General features: G+C 44.9%; 1 protein-coding gene across 4 annotated transcripts in view; it reads right to left on the bottom strand.

Moving 5' to 3' along the window:
- The window catches only part of JSRP1 (junctional sarcoplasmic reticulum protein 1), a 177,803-nt gene that overhangs the window by 59,362 nt on the left and 95,039 nt on the right, over positions 1-23,402 (bottom strand). For 2 of the 4 annotated variants that reach the window (XM_086947197.1, XM_086947199.1), the window contains exon 2: positions 23,054-23,236. The exons of the other annotated variants lie outside the window; for them this stretch is intronic. The gene's annotated coding sequence lies outside the window, so the exon portion shown is untranslated. The remainder of the gene's footprint in view (positions 1-23,053; positions 23,237-23,402) is intronic. 4 annotated transcript variants of the gene reach the window in all.

Here is a 23,402-nt window from a genome sequence, read left to right on the forward strand (position 1 = left end):
ATAACAATTTTATGTCAATGTTGTGCCTCACCACACTGCTGTTTTCCATGCTGTGCTTCTACTTTGTGTGAGGAATTTTCCCTGGTTCTGTGGAACAATCAGGAATGTCCAACCTGTCCTGCATTGCCCTCTACCCAAACAGAAGAGCTACAGAAATATATGTGTCCGAAGTACCTAATTTCAGGCTCACTGTGATGAAAGTTTACATTAAAATACATCTGCGCTGAGATCAGATCCCTCTTGGCCATGGCACCATCTTCACTGCATTATACAACTTGTCTGGATCAAAAACCATAGTCTGACATCTTCACATTGTGCTTATAGTAAGACAATAGAATTTCACAGATACTTTCTGAGCACCAGGAGCTGTTAGGGGAATCCCCCATCCAACATTTCCTGCATTCAGATGTTCCGCCCGTCAGATTTAGGAAATCATTGCCTGCACTGCTAGGAGTCTTAAACTTTCTACATCTTTACAAAATGTCTCTTCCATACTTTGTCCAACTTCCCGGAAAAAGTTTAAAGCTTTGCCCAACTCTACTTATAAATTCCTAAACCCACCAGCATATCAAAATATAGTGTTGTTTCATATGTAAGCAAATAATCATAGCACAATAAGCGCTATTTCGCTGTTGGATTTGGCGTGAGCATGATCACCATCTATGTAATTTTTTATTGGGACAAGATCCTGGATTCAGTCTTAAACTTTAGCCAGCAGCTAACAAGCTAGCAAGCTGCTGAGCAAGGAGTCCTGACTGAAAAGGATCTGTCTCCCACTCAACTCTTCCAGAAAGTGCCCGGTTTGCAGACCTAACGAGAAAATGCAAAGAAGTCTTCTGAATTTGGCATGTACCTCATAAATACCCCTCTTCCTTATCACTAAAAAAGAATTTACAATAATTATTTCAGTGCTACAGAAAACTGTTTTAATGCAATTCCAGGACTCGCCCTGGGGCTAATATGTCTTTAGAGACCAATTTCTTTATTTATGAGTTTTGTAAAGCAGTACACACATATTTGTGGTTGCTTCACTTGGCTGTTTGACAATCCCTAGTGGATTGGATTGGCAACGTTAGAACGTTTCCATCTCCTGATCGTATTGTGTGTCTACTGGCTTCATTAACACTGGTTTTTTTCAGGGTACTAGTCCAGAAGGAGTAAACATTGCACCACTGGTTGTGTTTCAGGTGAGAGGGACAAGTCAGTCACAAAAGTGCGGGAAAATCTTGTCACTTTGGTATTAGCACTTGACAGTTAGCAGTGTTAGCAGTTGAATAACCCCTTCGACGCTGATGACGAGCTCAGCTCGTCATGAAGTACACCTCTCGTACGCTCATGACGAGCTCAGCTCGTCATGAACTGCGGGATTTTCGAATCTTCAGCGCACAGCGGGAAAATGCGCCGCACCGATGGTGATAACTACTTGGGAAGGACAGTTTTTACTTTGTTCATGAACTACTTGTGGCTCTCCTGCGGAGAGCGGTACATGATTTTGAAACATATGGGTCATGTCTTTCTTAGAGCTAATCCTCCACGTTTATTTCTTTTGAACCACTTCGGCCTAACCATGTAGGCATGACTGAAATACTAAATCCTGTGTGGATACCCACTGGTTTACTTGGCTTTTTTGAGGTAGTACTTACCCACACTTAGGCCTTACCCATGAAGGCCTTGATTATTATTCATAAGACGCCAGTGGAGTGCTTCCATCAAGGTCTGGGTTTTGTTAGCTCTTCTTGAGGCTTGGGCATGATTTCAGCCTTGATCAGTAGTATTTGTGGTTCCTAAATTTGGATTTTGAAAAGGTAAAGCTGCAAGATCTTTCATTACTCCATCCTTCTAGATATTGATACTTGTATTTGATGATCAGAATTGCGGTCAGTTACTGCTCCTTACTATTAAATTGCGTCCTGCCTGTCCACGTCCTCTCAGCAAGTAAACATTCAATAATTCTGGTCTCCCACCATAGCCTTGCCTCACGCTATTTCTTAAAGCTTCAAGCTCGTTCTCCATCAAGGTCGACTTTTACTTGATCCAAGAATTTCAGGACTGCTCTCGAATGCTTACCAATGGTACACGACTCGGTCACAAAGTTGGCACGGGAGTCCGGTTAATCCATTCACCGCCCTCCACAGGCCATCCACTCCTGTGTACAGACAAGCGGTCTGAGCATTAGTGGACACCAAAGTTAAATCTTTGCATTGTGGAGCTCCTTGACCCTATAGCTTCCATTCCTCAGGCCTTCCGTAGTGGAGAACTACCAACCCATCCAAGATCTGGTATGATCACATCTTTCTCCCTCAGAACAGGGCACATTTAACCCCACCATCAAAAAACACTATGCAGTATCCCCACTGCACCTTGTCTGAACTACATAAATGTCTTTTTGCTGGTCCTCCATTGTGATGGACCGAAAGGCAAGAGTGTCCATAATGGAATCTTTGTGGAACATTTATTTTTCTCCACTGGCTTGCAGTATCGTCCTTTAGAGAAGCTTGCCGCCATCTACACGACAAGAGACGAAAGAGCCACAGATAGGGGCCTAGCAACTATGAGTGCATAGATTCAGATGTGCCTGCACCGAGGGGTGTAAGTGGCTACTGCACTCGAATGTCGGTGGTCTTCAACTATCCCACTGGGGGTTAGGATGGCCTATTTTTCCAGCTCGAATGAGGGCCCTTGGCATCCCTCAACTACAGTGGCCACAGCAAACTCTTCTTGCATTTTGAAAGGACCGCCCAAATAGTAACCTCAGATCAAATTAAACCAAAGGCTTTGTCAATAACTGCACCCAAATAAAAGCCAGTTGGCATCCTTGGAGAGACCTGTCACTCACAAAAATAGCCAAGGCAGAGCCCAAATACTTCAATCTACGGGCGAGGAAATGAGGCGCAGTAATCAATAAGAACAATCAAATTTGGAAATATATCTTTATTTCCAACAAGGTTCTTTTTAAAAAGTAAATCTAAAAGCTAAACACACAAAAGGATAAATTGGACTAACATAACCAAAATGGTCTTCAAATATTTTACATTAAAATTAATGCAAGCCCACAGTACAATGTGAATCAACTGGTAAAATACATGCTTACCAAATATCACAAAGTGTCAACATTGGCTTTCAGCATCACTGGGGCTACTGACAAGGAAGCTGCTGGTCAATGTATGGATGGTCCATATCGAGATCGGGATTCGGGAGACCCATCTGCGACATCGGGACACGCATCTAGGACATACATGAAACTCCTTGAGGACAGCGGGCTGCTTTCAAGCCTGGGTGGACCAAGGGATTCTAGACCCACTCAGTCCTGAAACCAGCCCCAAATGAGAAGTACACAAACCTTTCTTGTAGGTACACATGATTTCTTTGATGTTTCAATATCTTATCTTGTCTCTAAGAATGCCAACAAAATCACTGTAGCAAAAGGATTACAATTATTCAATATAAAAAATAAAACCAAAACTTTTTTAATACAAATCTATTCAGCTACTAACATAATTTAAGAGACTAATCTAGTGAGCTGGGTTTTAAGAGGACTGATGGCAGTTATGGGTGCAGATATGTCTTATTAATTTAAATGTCTCTTCCAGGGATGTATTTGCATATAAAATCATTTAAAATAGTTTCTTGGGTTCATTAAGAAGACAGTGTACAAATATATGGGTGCATTGTAAGATATATGAACATAAAAAACAAATGAGTTTGGCTTCGTGTTTACCAGCTGAAGAGCTCGTTTAGCCCTCAGACGAAAGGCTGGCCTACCTCTGCGGCGGCCAGCGCTCCAGATATAAAGATGGCTACTGACATGATGGGCAGCGACATATCAAGTCACTCCTCCATATCAGGTCACTCCTCCATTGAGAAAGCCACTCTGGAAGGAAAGATGCTACCATGCGGGCTGGCAGTCCTGTCGACACATGTCTTTTTGAGGTGATACACCCTCCAAGGAACTCATTAACCTTCCACTTGCTCAGAGCAGACTAAAAATGTCAGCGTTTTTATCCCAGAAATAAGAGGAAAAATGCACAGTAAAAGAGATGATTTCTGGGTCGATGCAACTATTCCCCACTCAGGGAAGAAAAATCAGAACAGCCACAATTTGAAGGGTAATCATCGTCGGAATTGGACTTTCCGACCTCAAGGTATCCCCGCACCAAACTCTCGGCAACTCGTAATCAGGGCATGGATTTAATTATGGGTCTTATATAGCAACATTTCTACCTGCAGGCACTTTAATACACTTTCCTCTCACAACCAAAACAACAAAAGGTTTGCTGAATGAGAAGCCTGGGGTGGAAGATTCATGAGTCAAACTCTCTATAGATTGTAAGTTACTGAAGAGCTCGGGCCCTAGGACAAGACTCAGCATATACAGTCTATCTGTTGCAGCACCGTCCTACAGTCTAGACTTGTCCAACTAGGGAAGCACTTATGAAACCTCTCATCTCTGGCTTTTCCCGCCCTACTGCAAACATTTGGAAGTGCACTTAGTCACCTGTCCACCTAGAATAGCTCTTACGACCGCCTTCCAATACTGTAGCTTTGCCTACCTGATGCAGGGTGGAAGGCAATATGCTATGAATGGGGTAAGATGTGATGCCAGTGGCAGGAAGTGTGAAAAGCTGGCACAGCAGTGAAGGACTTCTTGACCCTATACTCTTAATCCACCACCATCCATGACATGTCATTTTCATCCTAAAATCCACAAAAAGCAAACAGCATTAACCCATGAGTACGCTGGAAACAAAAAAAAATGAACCCAGGAGTTAATGAAAGGTGTACCTGGATATATATTGCAGAAGCACAATAAATTAACCATGATGGAAAAAGCACCTTGCAAGGCTCACTTTCAAGAGGCTCCGATTCCACGAGAGACGGGCGAGAGACAGGACATGTCAGGTTGCCACTATTAGTGGCCGGAGAGGCTACAATTGTATGTGAATGCCAATTGCAATGGGAGCGAGGGTACAAGTGCCAGGGCCCGAGATATTCCACTGCAGCCATCACCACCCACAGTTCCTGCCAGAACTGCCGAATATGTATGCCAATATTACCTATTAACCATAAACCACACAGCTGTCGGGATGGCCTGGAAGAGCAAGTTTTATCCTTTTTTAATACATTAAATTGGTAAACACATCTGTACTGTGCTAAAAAACAAAAAAGATGAGAGCTCCACCATATGGAGTGCCTGTGTTTAAAAATAAGCGCTGGTGTTGAGCCTGATTCTGTTACCTGATAGAAGGCCATTGTGCTGATCACTCTAATATGTTTATGTATTATGGTTCTTTGCGATTAAAAAGACTGTTTTATAAAAAAAACGTATTTATTGTTCCATTTTTCACTCAGTGGAACTGTCCCACTAAATCGGAAGTCACTTAGGCCTTTTATAAAAACAAATAAAAAATACAAAACAACTACAGAAGCAAATAAATAAAAGTAAATAAAAGGTTCCGAACATGGTAGTTGGTAGTGATCTGATTCAGAAGGTCGCTATCGGCTCCCTGAACATACTTTTCCATTCTTTTTAGGGGTTCTCTGAGGACATCTACCATGGCCGCATTTGTCAATACATGGGTCTCGAGCTTTGACGCATGTGTGACAAAAAGCCGGACACCCTCCCGGAAACTCATGAGGTTTTTCTCTGACAATACCAGAGTACAAAACTTGTACTTTTAATACTGCCAAAGGCCCATCAATAAAATAACCTGTGTGGGTAGTGGGACCCTAGGACAGTTTTTAACCTATACTCACACTCACTAATCAGTACCTGCTCCGCTGTAAACAGGCGTCGCAGCACACCGGGGCACGCTCGGTGCCACTGGGTGGGGCTCGGTGAGGAAGCATGCCACCAACTAGGTTGGTGGGGGAGGGCTTTCATAAGAAACAGATGTTTTCTTTACCCCAGAATCACACACCTTGAGCTTCCATTTAACAGCTAGTTCTTTTTTATTATTCACATTTATTTTAGAGGATGGGAACTAGCTTTTCTGTTCCTCTCTCTCTCATTGATACCCATAAACCCACTCAGCATTTCCCATTAAAAGTTTGCCACAGCAAAGGAGGTAGAGGTCAGGATTTAGAGACACCTCAACGACCTTGCTCCCTAGCACAGGCGCGCCCGGCACACTGGTTGCCCATAAGTTTAATCCTTCCGCACAGGACCTCGGAGCAGAACAACCAAGATGGCGGCGATCAGAAAAAGATTGCGCCCATGTCTTTCCTTCACAATACCAAATTTCTTTGTGTTAAAAGGTACATTATGGTTGGGTTTCATGGTGATACAGACCCTTTAAGATGGTCTAGAGGCTTCTAAACTCCAGCTTGGTCTCCACCATAGAGGCCTTGAAAAAGCCGGAAGCACCTTATAGTGTAGTACAGGGCAGACAGCCCTGTAGAGAAAACTGAATCGGACCTACTTCATTCTAGCCTGGGCTAATTCAGCCAACACGTGTTTAGCCCTTCAGTGGCCAATAAGAGAAGGGCTTTTTAAGGCATTACTGGGTAATTAACGGCAAGTCACAACAATGAAGGCACTCATGGGGGAGGGCACCCCAAACCAATAGGAAAAAAGTGGGAGTAAGCATTAAAGTGCTACGGTATTCAATTCTATTACAGGACCGGAGGCTTCAGATTATGCTTCTCAATCTTTACTGCATAAAACACAGCAGCCAATGAAAATGAATATTTTCACAAAAAACAGTAAATAAACTTCATTTCCCATGAACACACATGAATATAGGCACGCCCCCATAGTCCATAAGAACTCCTCGCGTGCTCTCATCATCCTCTTTCTTTGCTGCTCACAAGTCAGAGTTAAGTGCACCTCCCCTCGGGTCCCCTCAACCTGCTTGTGGTTTGGGATACTGTTTGGGGTTTATATTGCTATGATTTGATGTTATCACGGGACCTTCCGCATATACTTGGGGCTAATTGGGTTGCCATTTATTATTGCTGTTAATGTATTTTATTCTTGATTATCGCACTCTCTGACTTCAGCTCATTTAGAATCTCGCTTTGGGCCTTCAGCTTCGGCTGTTATTTTCCGCTGTAGAGCGTTCGCTTCAGGCGCTTATTCCAACGGTCTTTGACCGGCAAGGGGCCGTCGCGCTTTTCAGTGGAGCCCGGTACCGGCTGCCTTAGGGCGCGCATGGGCTCCCCTGATACGCCCTGACGTTTAGACCGGGTGGCTCTCGCTCGACGCGCGCGTCCGAATAGCTGACCAAATTGGGCTGCTTTTGGTAGATTTTGGTCGCTTTTGGGCTGCACGCTTTGACGCGATACCCTGGCTTACAGGAACGCACGTGCTCACACGTTCCTCACACCGACGTGCTCCTTGTTCGATCGCCAGAGACTTGGTTGTAAAATAGTAGAGGCCCAGGGTGCGCACACGCTCAGGAGATTTAAGGGCCGAGGTCACTGACCTACTGGATTTGGGTAACGTTGCCGGATTGTTTCGTATTAGTGTGCTTGGGCTGACCTCCCTCATTACCCTCCCAGTGTGAGACATTCCAGAGTGTTCTCCGCGTACCGCAAGGTGTTTTTTCCGCACCATGGAAGATTGGGTACAGTATCCGGACGAAGAAAATGCCGGTGGGGAGGAGATGGTTGAAGGACAGCAGGACGCTGTCTTGGAGGACAATATTGTGGAAGCGTTGGATGCCTCGGTCCAAGCTTCAGTGAATCGAGCTATGGAGACGAAGGTCCCTCAGACAGTGCAACAGGCACTCGCAGTGGCCCTGCGCCCTCTACGGAATCAGCTAGAGGGTTTCGCGAAACGCCATGGATACGCCAGGAAGAGAAAAGGGAAGCAGGCGGCCTCCACTTCCGCCGCCGCGGGTTCGGCCGACCAGCAATGGCCACATTCCCAGTCTTTGGCTTCCCTGCCGGCGAAGGGGACATCGGACCACCCCCAGGTGTGTGGTAAAGTGAGATCCAAAAGATCGGCACCAATGGACACCGATACCACCACCACCAATACCGATACTGATACGGACACCGACACTTCGGTGGAACAACCTCCCCCTCCCAAAAAGGCCAAGGTTGTCCCCAAACCGACGGAGGACAAGGTCGCCAAAACCTTTGATCCTTCGGATATCGTACATCCGCGGTCCTCAGACTGGGTCCCGCCGCAAGAAGTTTCTGATTATCTCCATGAGAACCTCAGGAAGAGCTTCGATAGGGAAGTCCGTAACAGGTTGCGGTCGGAGTGACCTCGCCCAGATATCCTGGATGGGGTGGCTGACACTCCAAAGATAGACGCCAGTATGCTAACCTTCTTAAAGAGGTTCTCGAAGGACCCCAAAAGGGGGTTGGATCGGGCTTGGCGGGGTTGCCAAGACAAGCTGCTCGATGTTGTAGGGCCTCTGGCGAAAATCTTGGAGATGGCCCTGGTGGCCAAAGAAGGGGCGTCTTCGGTGGATCCGGACATATTGGCAGGCTGGGCTCAGCGCGCTATTTGCTTGATAGGCAATGCGAACTGCGCGATCTCTTCTGAGAGGCGCAAGTCCTTACTCCAACGAATGGAAAGCAATCTGACTGAACTTGCCGAAGCTGAGCCAGGTCCTCTGGCAGGGGGTTTTCTATTCGGAGACCGCTTCGTCAAGGACGTCACTAAATATGTGGGGACCTTCACCGCCTTGGATAAGGCACAATGCGGGATAAAGCAAGCCCTAAATCAAGGTGTTTTCAACAGGGCCAGGCGAGGCGGGGGTCGCTCGTCAGGCCGAGGTTTTCAGCAAGGCTCCCAAAGAGGAGACTTTGGCCGCGGTCGTGGAGAGTGGGACTCCACCAGTGGTGGCACCTTTTACCCATCCAGACGAAGGTTCAACAAAGGTCGTTTCCAGTCGGGAAACAACAGAGCAAGCTTCAAGTCAAGCCAGAATACCGGTGAGTGTAACAGATGTTTCTCTACTTCCATTGGGGGGGGGGGCGCACGCTGCATTGTCTGCCGCAGTGGCAAGCTTTGACTCAAGACGCTTGGGTGCTGCAGACCATTCAAGGGTTTCAGCTGGAGTTCTACTCTCGCCCAACGCAAGCGTTTCCCCCTCCACCTCTCCATTTTTCCCAACTAGATCACAATTTCATAGACGAAGAGGTGGCGGAACTGCTGAAGAAAGGCGCGATTGCTCAGTGTCAGACGGGCCATCGCGGTTTCTTCAGCAATGTTTTTCTTGCTCAGAAGAAAGGGGGTGGCAACAGGCTAGTGCTCAACCTCAAAGAGTTCAATCAATACCTGACGTACAACCATTTCAAAATGGAAGGTATTCATTTGTTAGCAGACTTGTTACAAGAAAACGATTGGTTGGTCCGTCTGGACCTCAAAGATGCATATCTTTCTGTACTGATTTTTCCTCCACATCGCAGGTTCCTGCAATTTCTCTGGAACGGTCGTTGCTACAAATATTTGGCCCTTCCTTTCGGTCTCTCCTCAGCTCCCTGGTGCTTCACCAAGGTGATGAAGCCGGTGGTAGCCTAGCTCAGAGAAAGGGGAGTGCGACTGATCATTTATCTGGACGATATTCTGATCATGGCGCAGGATCAGTCCGTCCTTCAGCAGCAGTTGATCATGACTACTTCGCTGCTGCAGGCCTTAGGGTTCGTGGTAAATCTGAAGAAGTCGGTGATGGTACCAACACAGGTGATAGAATTCCTGGGATTCACGATCAATTCTCAGACAGCGCAACTATGTCGTCCCCAAGCGAAATTGAGGGATTTGAAGAAGGAGATTGTGAGACTACTGGACAAACGAATGGTCACGCTAAGAGCGCTGGCCAGAGTAGTGGGGATATTGGCATCGTCTATTCAAGCGATATTCCCGGGGCCCCTACATTACAGGGCCCTTCAACGTCTAAAGATCAGGCACCTTTAGAGGGGACTCTCATATACGGACTCGGTCCCTCTTTCGGAGGAAGTCCGAACCGAGCTCCAGTGGTGGCCAGGCCACGAGGACGCCTGGAACGGCAGGGCGATCTTCGGATCACAACCAGAGGTAGTAATAGAGTCAGACGCCAGCAGGTGGGGCTGGGGCGCGCGCTGTGGAGAGGTTTCCACAGGCGGCAGATGGTCAACGCAAGAACTAGACCTTCACATAAATTGTTTGGAACTACTAGCGGGGTCGTTTGCGATTCGCACGTTGTCCCCGAAGAAGACATCTTGTTGCATTCTCCTACGCCTGGACAATGTGTCCGCAGTGAGGTATATCAACAAGTTGGGCGGCACGAGGTTGTCTCTTCTGGTTCAAATAGCCAAGGACTTCTGGCACTATTGCCTCCAGAATCAGATCTCAGTAATAGCAGAATACATCCCAGGTCAAGCCAATCAGGTGGCGGACTGCAATTCCAGACATTTGAGGGATTACAGCAACTGGAAGCTGCTTCCCCAGGTTTTTCACTGGCTACAAGCGGTTTGGGGTCCTTTTCAGACGGACCTATTTGCCTCCAGATTGACTTATCAACTTCCCCGGTTCTTCAGCTGGAGACCGGACCCGATGGCGGCGGCGACCGATGCCTTTCTGCAGGATTGGTCTCAAGGAATTCAGTATGCCTTTCCCCCGTTTTTATTGATTCCCAGAGTGATGACTCAAGTGATCAGACAATGGGCGGAAATAGTCATGGTGACTCCGTGTTGGACGTCACAAGCGTGGTTTCCCACACTGTTACAGTGGAGTCGCGATCGTCCACGGTTACTACCGGACTCGAAGTGGTTGCTGCAGGGCCCTCGTCAGGAGCAACATCTGTTGCTGTTGGAGGGCAGGCTGTCGCTGATGGCATGGAGGCTTTCCGGGAACAGTGGCATTTGCCGGGAGTTTCGAGCAAAACTGCCGAATTCATCAGGCAGGCATGGGCACCTTCCACCAGAAAACGTTACTCCGCAGCCTGGAAGAACTGGGTGGATTGGTGCGTGGGATGACACGTGGATCCCATGGGGGCAGAGTTGCCTCAAATTTTAAACTTTCTGTCGGAGAAAGCTGCCGACGGTCTAGCATACCGTTCGGTCAATAATTCTCGTTCCGCTATCTCAGCGGGGCATGCTCAGGTAGACGGGAAACCGGTAGGCATGCACCCGGTGGTTTGCAAGTTATTGAAGGGAATCAGGGTGGCTAACCCTCCTAAACCCAAGTATACGGGTTTATGGGACGTTTCTTTAGTGGTCTCGTTATTTAACAAATGGTCGAGCAATGCGCTTCTATCTAGGAAGCAATTGTCGGCGAAGTTGGCCATGTTACTTTGCTTATCGTCTTGCAGAAGATCTTCGGATGTGAGAGCACTCGACGTAACAGGTAGAGTGTTTACCCCGGAAGGGGTTTCTTTCCATATTACAGGTCGCACTAAAACATTGTCTCGACATATTACTTACAATTCTTTTCCTGATAATGAGAAATTATGTGTGGTCCAATGTTTGAAGGCTAACGAAGAATGTACCAAGGCCTTGCGGCCGCAGGGCTGTACTCAGTTATTGATTTCGATTCAAAAGCCCTTTAAGCCAGTGGTAGCTGCCACTATTGCCAGATGGCTTTGCTTCGTTATGAAAGAAGCCGGTGTTGATGTACAGATCTTTGGTGCTCATTCAGTAAGAGGCGATATGGCGTCGAAATCGTATGGTTTGGGTTCTACCATCCAAGATATAATGCGTTGTGCAGATTGGTCTTCTGAATCAACGTTTAAAACGTTTTATTATAAGCCGGTGGGAGATATTACTTCAGTGGTATTTAATCAGCGTTAAACTAGCATAATCTGAAGCCTCCGGTCCAGTAATAGAATCAAAAATTTGCTAGCATTCGCGACAAGAATTTTCAATTCTATTAAGGACATGGAGGCGAGGATTATCCCACCCGGCTTAATGTACAGTATGTAATAAGCTTGCCCACCCTATTATCCAGTGATTACGGTGGTGTTATTTATTTCTTTCAGACCTCGGATGTCAGGATGCTAATCTACAGATGTTCTTCCACGTTGGAGGAGTTGTGATTGTTCAAGTTCGTTGGACTTGTTTCGCCTCAAAGAAAGAGGATGATGAGAGCACGCAAGGGGTTCTTATGGACTATGGGGGTGTGCCTATATTCATGTGTGTTCATGGGAAATGAAGTTTATTTACTGTTTTTTGTGAAAATATTCATTTTCATTGGCTGTTGTGTTTTATGCAGTACAGATTGAGAAGCATAATCCTCGCCTCCGTGTCCTTAATAGAATTGAAAATTCTTGTCGCGAATGCTAGCAAATTTTTGATTCTTCAACCGGAAGTTGAGGTCTGCAGTCTGTAATCCTGACTTCCATTTTGTGGTCTGTGCAACAGAGCGACCAATGGGCGAAACACATGCTTGCTGAATTATTGCATGCAAGAACAAAATGCAGAGCAGGTCTGAAACTAACAGAAATTCTATTGGACAAAGGAAGAAAATAAATTTGCTCGACAAGGTTGTTTTTTTTTATTATTAACATTTGTAATGTTTTTTTGGTCATTGACATGTTTCACCGCACACCATGTGATATTCACAAAAACTTCAGGAATCTCACACTCAACTACAAGATAGGGCGCCAAGTTTGAAAATGCGCTACGAAGCCATTCAAAAGGTCACAAGCGCTATATATATATATATAAATAATATAACATATATGAACTGCGGTGTACAGTGGATACAAAGCTGGCACTGGGCAAATATACGCCAGCCTTTGTCGCTGTTGGCAAAATACAAGTGTGTTGTGTGGAAAGCAAAATTCACAGCGTGTACCAAAAAACAAATATTATGTGTAAAGATTAAAAAATATATATCTCCGGGCAAATAAAGCAGACAAACCGGGCCACCGCTGCGCGAGAAGGAGGTGGCGACGTTTTCACAAGGCAGGTGACTTCCCAGATGGCATTTATTTGCTCTCTGGTAACATGAGCGCCTCATCTCCACTCACGCTCATGATGGTGCCAAGGCGCTCGAATGACAGGCGCCCTCGGTTAACCCTAGAGGTGCCAGGGCGTGTGGAGCTCCCGTGCCCACTGTATTGTCTGCGCCTCGGCTGGGGGGCATCAGCCACGCACGTGCCCTGGCTCTTCCCGTCATGCAGTTCGTTGTGGGGTCGGCCTGCACTGGCAGCAGGGCTCTCTCCCCCCTCCATGTTCCCTAAGCAAACTTAGGGACAAGCCACTCGAAATGCCTCCTTGTGTTTATGTATTTATACAGCGCTACATGCACCTCAATGCCACTTCTAAGCGCTACAAGGGTATATTGCAGACCGTGCATTCGGTTGTAACAAATGATTCACAATCGATGATTTGGGCAGCACAGAAAACCGCACCTATCACTATCCCATAACGTCACAGAAAAAGTAAGAAATCACACAAAAATGAAAGAAAGAGCACACGTAGGGGAAACCAGTCAGTATATATACACCCCTTGACAGGAAATCAATTCCTGATTCCAAGACCTAATAGAAGGTCACTCAGCACTCAATCGATCAAAGTGCTTTATTCGACTCTAGAAGAGCCATTAAAGATCACACACACAAATCGATCAGGGAGTTTCCAAAATATGTAGCAATAATCTGAGTACATTATAAATCACGTAATGAGTTGTGTCCTTTAACCTTTTATGAAAAAGACACAAAGCAGTCTAAAATGGGAACCATAAACCTGAGCCTTGCTTGTGTTTGCGGGAGGTCTCTCTGTACTAGTTCCGGTTCGTACAAAGAGCAATTAAATAATATGAGGTTGCAAAATCAAAAGATGAGTTAGCCAATAAAGGTTTACCAGACAATTTCATTATTAAAGTTCAATATTGGCTCTTCAATGCTGCTCTCCAACTTTATATCCTCATGAGAGACCAAAATGCATAAAGTAGTGAAAAGATGAGATCAAACTACTTGAAGCATTTCCACTTATTAACCCCTTGCATGCTTATGACGGAACCGTTCCGTCACGGCCCGCTCACCGCGCCTGCGCGGCGCGAATTCCGCGCCTGCGCTGACGAAATAATGGGCGGGCGGGCTCGTGACGGAACCGTTCCGTCACAAGCACAGCTCACCCGAGAGCCGTGACGGAGTGGTTCCGTCACAAGCACGGAACCACCGTGCGGCCGCCCCGCCCCCTTAGCGCTGTGGCGGAATAGCCGCTGCAGCGAAGGGGTTAAACGAATGCTAGAGGAAAGTACCTCTGTTTAACAATACTTGTGAAACACACTGGTCGTTCTTCAAAATAACAACCAGTCAATGCAACCAGGAGGAGAAGGACCTCTTTTATCACAACACATTAATCCTTGGTATGGTTTCACTGTAGTCTGGACGTATTTAAGCTTAGTTACTCTAGAAAAAGTGGATCTTAAGCTGTTTAACACCAACCAGGACCAGACAAAGTATAAAAGAGGGTATTCGGCGTAGATAAGATAATGATCCAATGAAAATTCCAGTCTATAACAGACTAAATCAAAGCTGCATGCATGCTGCGCACTCTTCAATGTCGCTGAAACAGCACACAGCTTTGGCAATAGAGCGCTTTAAAAAACAAACAAACATAAAATGCCTTCCAAGTTACAGTGAGATGTTAACTTCCTGCAAAACGCAGACAAACCTGAAATACCTGCTGAGACCTGTACAATAGAAGCAGGTGAACAACATGCTGCAAACCAAGCTGAGAGTATATTGTGAAGAGTCCAAAAAAATGGACTTTGGTAACACAAAGCAATACTTCAGCAGGACAAATTTTCAAAGTTGCTCAGGAGAATGTCTATTTTATAATTACGTACATGTAAACGATTCTAAAAGAATAAACTGTGGATAGTTCTTAAATAGATGGCTGATAGATCTTAAACGCTAGGAATGCTGGATGACATACACTACATCTGGAAGAATCAAACACCCGTCTCCTTGCCCTCAACGACATCCCAGCAGCAGCATTTGACACAACTGATCACTAAAGACTAACCTCTGTCTTGGAGGACTGCTTGCAGGTGCAAAAACAACTGTTATTTTATCTATCAAATTGTTATTAGCTAATTATGATGGAGCCGGTGTACACTTGAGGGAACTCTGATGCCTTGTGCTCCTTCTGGTTCAATCCGGATAACCACAATTTTCAATATTTATCGGGAGCCAGCGAGTACATTATTTGAGAAGGAATATGTTTCCCATCACCTGTACGCAGAACTTGAAAAAGGCCTCAATCAACAACACACTTGTCCTCTGCCCCTGCTTGACAAAACCTCAAGTTGGAAGATGTCAAAGAACTTCCTAATGCTAATTCCAATTCAAATGGAATTGCAGCTCATCACAAGACACATTAAGAAATGTGAGCCTTCACTCATGAACTAAAGGTAGATATTATTCCCCATCCTTCTGGTCCACAGTAATATCTCTGGGCGTGGCTTTAGCCTCCACACAATCACTGGGCCTGCAGTTCAACAACACGGCCAAAGCGACCAATTATTTACAAAGCGACCAATTATCACTTTCACTCACTTAAAATAAGTTAAACAATTCCTTCCTCCCACCCACTTAAGAAGAAAAGCACATGCCATCGTCATTGTACAACTTGATTTTAGTGTGCTTTAGTAGCAGTTGTACCTCAGTCTTCTCTCACACCTAACCAACACACTCAAACGTTACTATATGTTACCCGTGGACAGCATCGGATTGGGAAGGCGGGCAGTCGGGCATCGGCCGATGGGCCGGTGCCTAGGGGTCACCTGTGGGCCGCTTTTTTGTTAGCTCAATCCTTACTGCCTCTTCCCAGCCCAGCCATTGTAACGTGGAGCAAGCATCCTAGGGGGTAGCTTGCATCAATGTCGCTTGGTCAGTATTCTCGGCACTTTAGCTTGGCCCCCGTGGGGCCGGGACAGAAGCTCACTTCCCTGCTGTATTGTTAGACTGAGGCGCCTTGCTTAGCGCAGGTTATGCGGCCGGCCGGTGGGCCATTATCTCCTGGAGCAGCAGCAGCGTTATACTTTACTTTACCCCTCCCCTGCTATGTCATCGCCCTGAGGCTATACTTGGCTGGGGAGGTTGAAGGGTAAGTGAAGGGGCACCGCTGGGGTCCTGTTGTTGGCACCTTAGTGCCAAAGTCTTTCAGGTCTTGGTAGACAGACAGGTGTATGTTTGGATAAGCCTCGCTGTGAGGCATCTTTCAGTGAGAAAAATTAAGAGGATGTAATGTAAGGGTCAGCGCTGCTGAATTTGGAAATGGGTTCCAGTCCGAGCCATGCTGTGATTCTTAATTGCTTATGGCCTAAAACAAACATTAATTTGATCTTTTTTAATATGACTGGTGCTCATATAATCACTGCCCTCTGGCTAATTTTACTCTAACACTACAATAAAAAAAGAATCTTCTGTTTGCCCAGTTTTAAGAGTCTGCATCAGGAGTTATGGCGTTTCGGCAATTTTATTTCACCTCACTCTACCAGCCAAAAGGTAGTGCTTCTAGCTTTCACCAATGTGTATGGCTCTGAGCTTTAAAATATGTAGTCTATCAAACATTCCCTAAAAATTAGGCCAATAAGACTAGCCAACTGCTGTTTTATAAAAGGGTGAAATCCGCGGGTGTGGGCCACTTTTTTTAAGGGGTGCCCGAGCCGAAATGTAATTCCAATCCGACCCTGCCCGTGGAAGCTCAAATCAAATTCGACACTGGGTATCTGGCTTAATAAATTAGTTCATCGAAAAAACTTGACAACTTAGGCAAGCATACCTGGAGGCCAAAGGGACTTGGAAGCGGAGATTCACTTTTTCGAGAAGCCCCAAAATTCAAATCCAACCAAACTCTATATCAGACATGCAGAGAGGCAACTACTTTGTTCATTTGTTCTCTTCCGCCGGATCCAGGAACACAACCCTCTCTCCTTGTCTTCAGGAAATGTTAAAAGTTTCCTGTTTTAACCCTTTCGATGCTGATGACGAGCTCAGCTCGTCATCACCCACGGGTGTCGTGTGCTGATGACGAGCTGAGCTCCTCATGGTGCCACTAAAATGGCATTTTCCAGCACAGGGGGGGGGAAACGCCCAGCAGCCATGTGGTTAAAAATCACACCTGGAATAATACAGGTGAAACCTCAGCTGGAACCATTGATTTACCTTTTCTACATCACGTTTGTATATTTTGCTGTAATCCCCTGTAAGTTTGCAAATGGCTCTTATGTGATAAGAATGTAGGTTCTATGACAATGGTAACACAGCAGTAGGGTGGCAGCACTAATAAAACTGTTAAATAAATGTGTGAGGTTTATAGGATATTTAATAAGTATATGGTTTTAACTAAGTTCTACACCATGCAAAGGCATCTGAGAATAGTTTTAAGAAGCAGGTAAGAACTCAGTTGTTTATACACCTTACTTACTGTCTTAGAGTTCATCAGGGTAATACCAGGAGATCATCCCTACCCTTAGGACCGTATGTATCAACTTCAGAAATTTAAAAAACTAGGGTTAATCGGTTTAAATACTAACGTCCAGTATGTACAACAGGCCAATGTACCACACATAATACACTCCACTGTATATAGTTTGGCTTCTGAAAGTATTGTGTCAGATGAAACATGCCTTTGTTTATTATCCATTAGCCACTAACTCTATATCAAACTAATTTATTTCTCAGCACTTTTGGTAAAATCTAGATTCTTCAGAAAGGAAACTAAATCGTAGAACAAATATTACAGCATAGGAAATGGTCACTTTATGGCTTCCTAGGCCTTGTCTGTATTTGTACAACCACGAAAAGGGCAATGCCATCAATGGACGACTCATACTAATGGTCAGACGTACGACGAATGTTCGATATCTCGTTATTACCAAATTGATCTGCAACTGCTGGATATGAGCCTACCCAGAACTGTGTCATTTTCTGCTACTATACCTTAAATCTTAAATACTAATTTATATACTATTGATACTTATTTGCTTTGAAGAATTCATGGACATGAACTATCTCGTTTAAGAGACTGTGATCTGCAAGCTCACAAAGAAACAGTTACAAGACACCTTCATGGTTCGGTCACTGCATGAGAAATTTAACAACCTCATAACTTAGAAGCACTGTTGCAGCGTACCAGGGGAAAACATGAAAAACAACCTTGGTGAAGCTGGAGCGGCGCCACTGTGTAAAAAACACAAACACATCAGTAAAGCAGAGGCAGAGTCCCCCCATGAAAAGAAATAAAATGTTATTAGACAGGCTTGGGCAATGGAAGAGTAAGTAGTTTGATTAATCACAAATTGAAGCTACACACCCAATCCGGGTTTTGCTTTGAGGCCTAGGCCCCCCTCCATGTCTGTGCCATCAGCATCGCTTCCCTTTATGAGTCTGTTGATCATAAAAAAAAGTGTGGACAGGCCAACGGGTAATGGTCTAAACCTTGGTGATTATACAGTAAATACACCTTGAGGCGCAACAGTGGTATGCCTTGATATGTTAACCCCTTCTCTGCGGGGGATATTCCCCGGCTGTGCTGGGGGGCGCGCACAGCGCTCACATGCTCATGACGAGCTGAGCTCGTCATGAGGCACGGCGCTCCGGTGCTCATGATGAGCTCAGCTCTTCACGGCCACACCCGTTCCCGTGGAACGCTCAGCACAGCAGGGGAATTATCCCCGCATGCGAGCGTTCCATGGCTCATGACGAGCTGAGCTCGTCATGAGCACCGGAGCGCCGTGGCTCATGACGAGCTCAGCTCGTCATGAGCATTCAAGGGGTTAAAGGGGGTGATTTAGCAAAATGAAAAGGTGGCATGGCGTGAATGCTTGTAGAAACTAAAGGAAACAAAAAAACATTTCTAGCTGGGAATTCACTGGAGGACCATCTACAGCGAGTGAAATGAAACAGTGAACATCATGCAGTGAAATGAAGAAGGGATCTTCATGCAGTGAAATGAAACTGATCTTCATGCAGCAAAATGAAACTGTGATCTTCATGCAGCGAAATGGGCAGAATACTACTGATGCATATGGTGGAAAGAGCTGTGAACAATTATCTTCTTTTATATCGTGTAGGTATAAAGAATACAGCTATGCCTACATCTGTTTTAATTTACTCTGCTGTATTGGAAAACTCAACAAATTGCCAGAATAGTTTGAATTTGTCAACTGCGTGTGACAGGCTGGAACAAAATTTTGGGTATACTCCTAAAACTTTAGATATCCTAGGGCACAATTGTTTTCTATTTCAATGGTATGGATGTGTTTTATGTCTGATCTGGAAATGTTTTGCTATGCTTGATTATTGTGCTTATAAGTTTCTCTTTTTAAAATATAATTTAAATGAACCATAAATGTCGCCTTTTTGCCTTATCTAATATTATAAACGGCGTCATAAAACCTAGACATTTATTCACTAACAATAGGGACTTTGGGGTTCTGGTGACATCATAGACAACTCAAACTTCACTGTTGTTGCTTATTTGAAAGCACACGGAACCCCTGAGTGAAAAACGCCCCGTTATTCACAGATACCCATTAATTAATGTTATTTATTATTGCACTTTGGCACCTTCTTATTCTAATTTAAGATACTTTTATCATTATTTAGCATGCCTTCAGTTGCACAAGGATAGCAGTTAGAAATACAGGCATTTTAGGTTCCCATCTTTGTTTTGTGTCGATTTCTACAGTTTTCATGATTCGCAGTATCCCAAACAATATACCTCAGAAATCTACCCAATTCCATTTCCAGTCTTACTACTGGCACCCTACACTTATGTCAGCAAATTGAAAGCAGCGCTTACTATTTGGAAGCGTGCCCAGGTTTTGTTCCATATAGAAAAATGTCCCCTTATGGAGAAAATCCTTACCTTACATCCGCTGACAATACAGTGTTGCCCGGGGAACTTTTACAGTCACTTCACCCGCTTAACTCTAGCATATTTTGCCTCTGAATTTGGATATAAAAATTGCATGCAAAAAGAAAATGGGAATATTTCTTAATACTCTTAAAGTTGGCAACTGTCTGAGTGCTCACCACATTCCCCATCAACCCCACCTGAACCCTCTTCAGGGAAGACCTATGTGTCAATTTGAAAACTTACATTTATTCACACTTTGATAATGGAAAAATGTAGGCGCATTTCTTCTAGTCATAGGTGAGATACAGGTGGAGAAATCTCATTGAATTGTGATTCGGTGCTTCAAAATTTGAGAAGATTGACATAAATTCCGACTTATTGCAGTTGTAAAGGCAATTTACAACAAAAATAACATTTGTGGCCCAGACAACATGGGCATATATAAAATATATATATATTTATATATTTTTTCTTTTACAAAACATATTTTCTTCCTAACAATTTATGGTGCTACTATTGGGGAAGAGTGTTTCATAACTTTGTTTAATGCATGTATTCTCTAGAATTCCTTGTCATGGTTGTAAATGGGTCAGTGAGTATTAGTGTTTGGTAACCAGGCTCTGCTGCGAAGACGTCTGAGCAGAAATTGCCTTTCAGATGTTCCACACCACTCTGAATTCTTAGGTTTTTCATCGGGGGGTCTGAACAATCCCCAGACAAAACAAATTACTGACCAGCTAAGGAAACCTGAATTGCACTAAAACACAAACAGCCAGATTCATGAAGGTGAATAGCGCTCGCAAAGGGCCAGATTCTCAGAATCTGGCCCTTTGCGAGCGCAATTTTTGCATTTGGGATTTATCATCCCAAATGCAAAAATATGTAATAGCGAATTTGCAATTTTGCGAGGAATTACATTTAAGAAATGTCTATTTGAGATTCCTTAAATGCAATTCATCAACCATTTTCAAATTGCGAATTCGCTATTTCGGGCCGCTATTTACCGCAAGGTCAAACCTCGTTGTAAATAGCGAAAACTTAGAAAAATGCTTTTAAAAGCATTTTTCTAAGTTGCATGTTGCACACACACATGTCCTTTGGACATGTGTGTGCGCAACACCTGTTTAAATTTGCATTTAAGGGGTGCTACAGGGTGTCCTTTGGACACCCCTGGCACCCTTTAAATCGCTATCTTATTTGCGATTAGCAAATTGCTAATCGCAAATAAGGAATATGTAGGAATCTCATTTTATTTTGCGATTCCTACATGAATCCCGTTTTGCAAGCCTGTAATAGCGATTCCTTATGAATCGCTATTAAAGACTCGCAAAATGGGTCTTTGATGAATCTGGCTGAAAGTTGTTTGCTCATTCTATATCTCCAACATCCCGCCTTGAAATGACCGACCAGATAAAAATGGAATTAAACACATGCACTGAATTGTGAGTAACAGTTAATTATCTGTTCCAAAAACAGAAAATAATGAATCATAAATCAGTCACTATATAAATATCCTATGTGTTCTTTCCAGAAACTGCTCAAATTCACAAATCACTTACACAATCTCTCAAAAAACTGTGAGGAAAAAACTTCTTTCAGTTTACATTTTCTTTCTGGGCCAAGCATTCTTTAAGAGTCATATTCAGGGCTCAGATGGCAGGCAGATGTCAGCGACCAGTGAGCCATCAAGCAGGAATGAATGGTTAAATCAAGCACATACTCCGAGCAATGAACACTGTTTGCAAAATGTATGAATGTTGGCACACACGACTACAGTCCACATCTCAATTTACTCAGATGGCTGGGCGCAAACACCAATGCAATCCACTTCACCATCTGAGAAAGAAGTGAGGGCTCTCACCTGTCACAAACACCAGACATCAAAAACAGCAGAAGTAGTGCAGGGTAGGTACAACCAACTGCAAGAAGCTGAAGGGCAAGAACCCCGGCGGCTGAATCGACTTCAGCAACAATGCACCCTAGAGAAGGCACATTTATGCATTCACACTGCAAGTAGTGGGTAGTGTCTTCACAGAGAAGGCAGTAACCATAACACATGCAGACACATGGCTCTGCTTTTGTAGGTGGTGACATTGGAGGAAAGGCGAAGGGGTCTCACAGACTGCTGCCTGTTTCCACGATTTCAAAAACACAATGTGCCTCTTGTGGCATTCTGACCGTTGACCCCTCGAGAGACAAGTGTTGCAATGTCTGCAGACTGTGCATGCAAATGCAATGGTGGAGGTGGTCTGGTGCATTCATTCAGGCCTCCATCCCAAAAATGTTATACTGTGCACAAGCTGCCAGGAGCCAGTTTCCCTCACAGTAATGTTCTGGGGGGACCGTTTGTGCCTTACTGCAAGCTCTCCTTTTGTGCTGCAAGGGGTTTAAGACCCATATGCAGGAACACACTTTCTCATAGACACAGAATGGGCAAAACCTTTTGATGCATCCTGCCCTAAGTATCTATCATGCCAGCGATGGTGGGTCTGGCCGCAGCGCAATATAAAGAACTGTGCGGCGTCAGACCCTGCTTCAAGGCTGTATTATGCTTTTTAAATACAAATAAAATGAATATATATATATATATATATATATTTTTTTTTAAATACATTTATTCTTTGCCATTTGATTTGAAAATACCATCTCAATGCATTAGCCCAAACCAATTTATCTCATTAAACTCAACTGAACGGCCTAATGGAAAGTTAAAGGTGCTAGAGTAGAAGGGCGTGATGTCACAACAGGCAGACGTCATCAAACACACGAACATTCTAGAACGTTCCTGGCGGGCACTGGGAGTGATACTGCCTGGACTGGTTCAGTGCACGTGTTTTTTCACTCTTCCCCGCATTGCCCCTTTAAGGACCCTCCCGGTGGGGCCCGTCTTTCATCAGCCAGGCCCTCCTCGGAGCTCTCGCTCCCCAAAGCCACTTCAGGTCGCCTCCCGTCCCCACCCAGAAACTATTTTTATATCTAAAGAGGCCACAGACTCACTCTCCGGCAGAAATTAATATTGCCACCTATATAGTCTTTTGAGTTGCTTATTCCAGGTTTTAATATTGCCACCTATGTAGTCTTTTGAGTTGCTTATTCCAGGTTTTCTCGAATTTAAAATGAAAGCTGCTAGTGCAATGCATCAAAGGGCTCCTCACTGGGGCGACCCAGGAAGTTCCACCCGGGTCTCAGAATAAGGCGCGCAATAATAAACACAAGACGCAAACCCGCGAGGCCCCTGCGCAGGGGGTGTAAACTGTCCCACAAATCACCGCCTTTGTGCAATAAGTAAAGACAAACGTACCTGCGTGGAGGGAGCTGCCGCCGCCGAGGGACGTCTTCCTCCTGTGAGCCCCGGGCTCTGGGGGGGAACGAACAGCGACAGGTGCCGGCCGGAGAGGAGGGGACGAGCTGCCAATCACGGGCCGGGCGGACCACCGCCATGGCTCGCGCTCAGCTGCTGAGGCGCTGACGTCATGAGTTGGTTCTGCAAAAAGACGACACAAGCCAGGGGTGTTCATGCAGAGTCACACAGCCATAAGGCTCACAAGGATGAGCTGGCCATGCACACGCAGGCCCACGTGAACTGTATGGCAGGGCAGGGACAAATTATGTGGTAGACTAAATAAATTATGCGGAAAGTAAAGCCAAAT

The sequence above is a fragment of the Lissotriton vulgaris genome, chromosome 12 (genome assembly GCF_964263255.1).
Source record: "Lissotriton vulgaris chromosome 12, aLisVul1.2, whole genome shotgun sequence".
In the NCBI taxonomy this organism is placed as follows: domain Eukaryota; kingdom Metazoa; phylum Chordata; class Amphibia; order Caudata; family Salamandridae; genus Lissotriton; species Lissotriton vulgaris.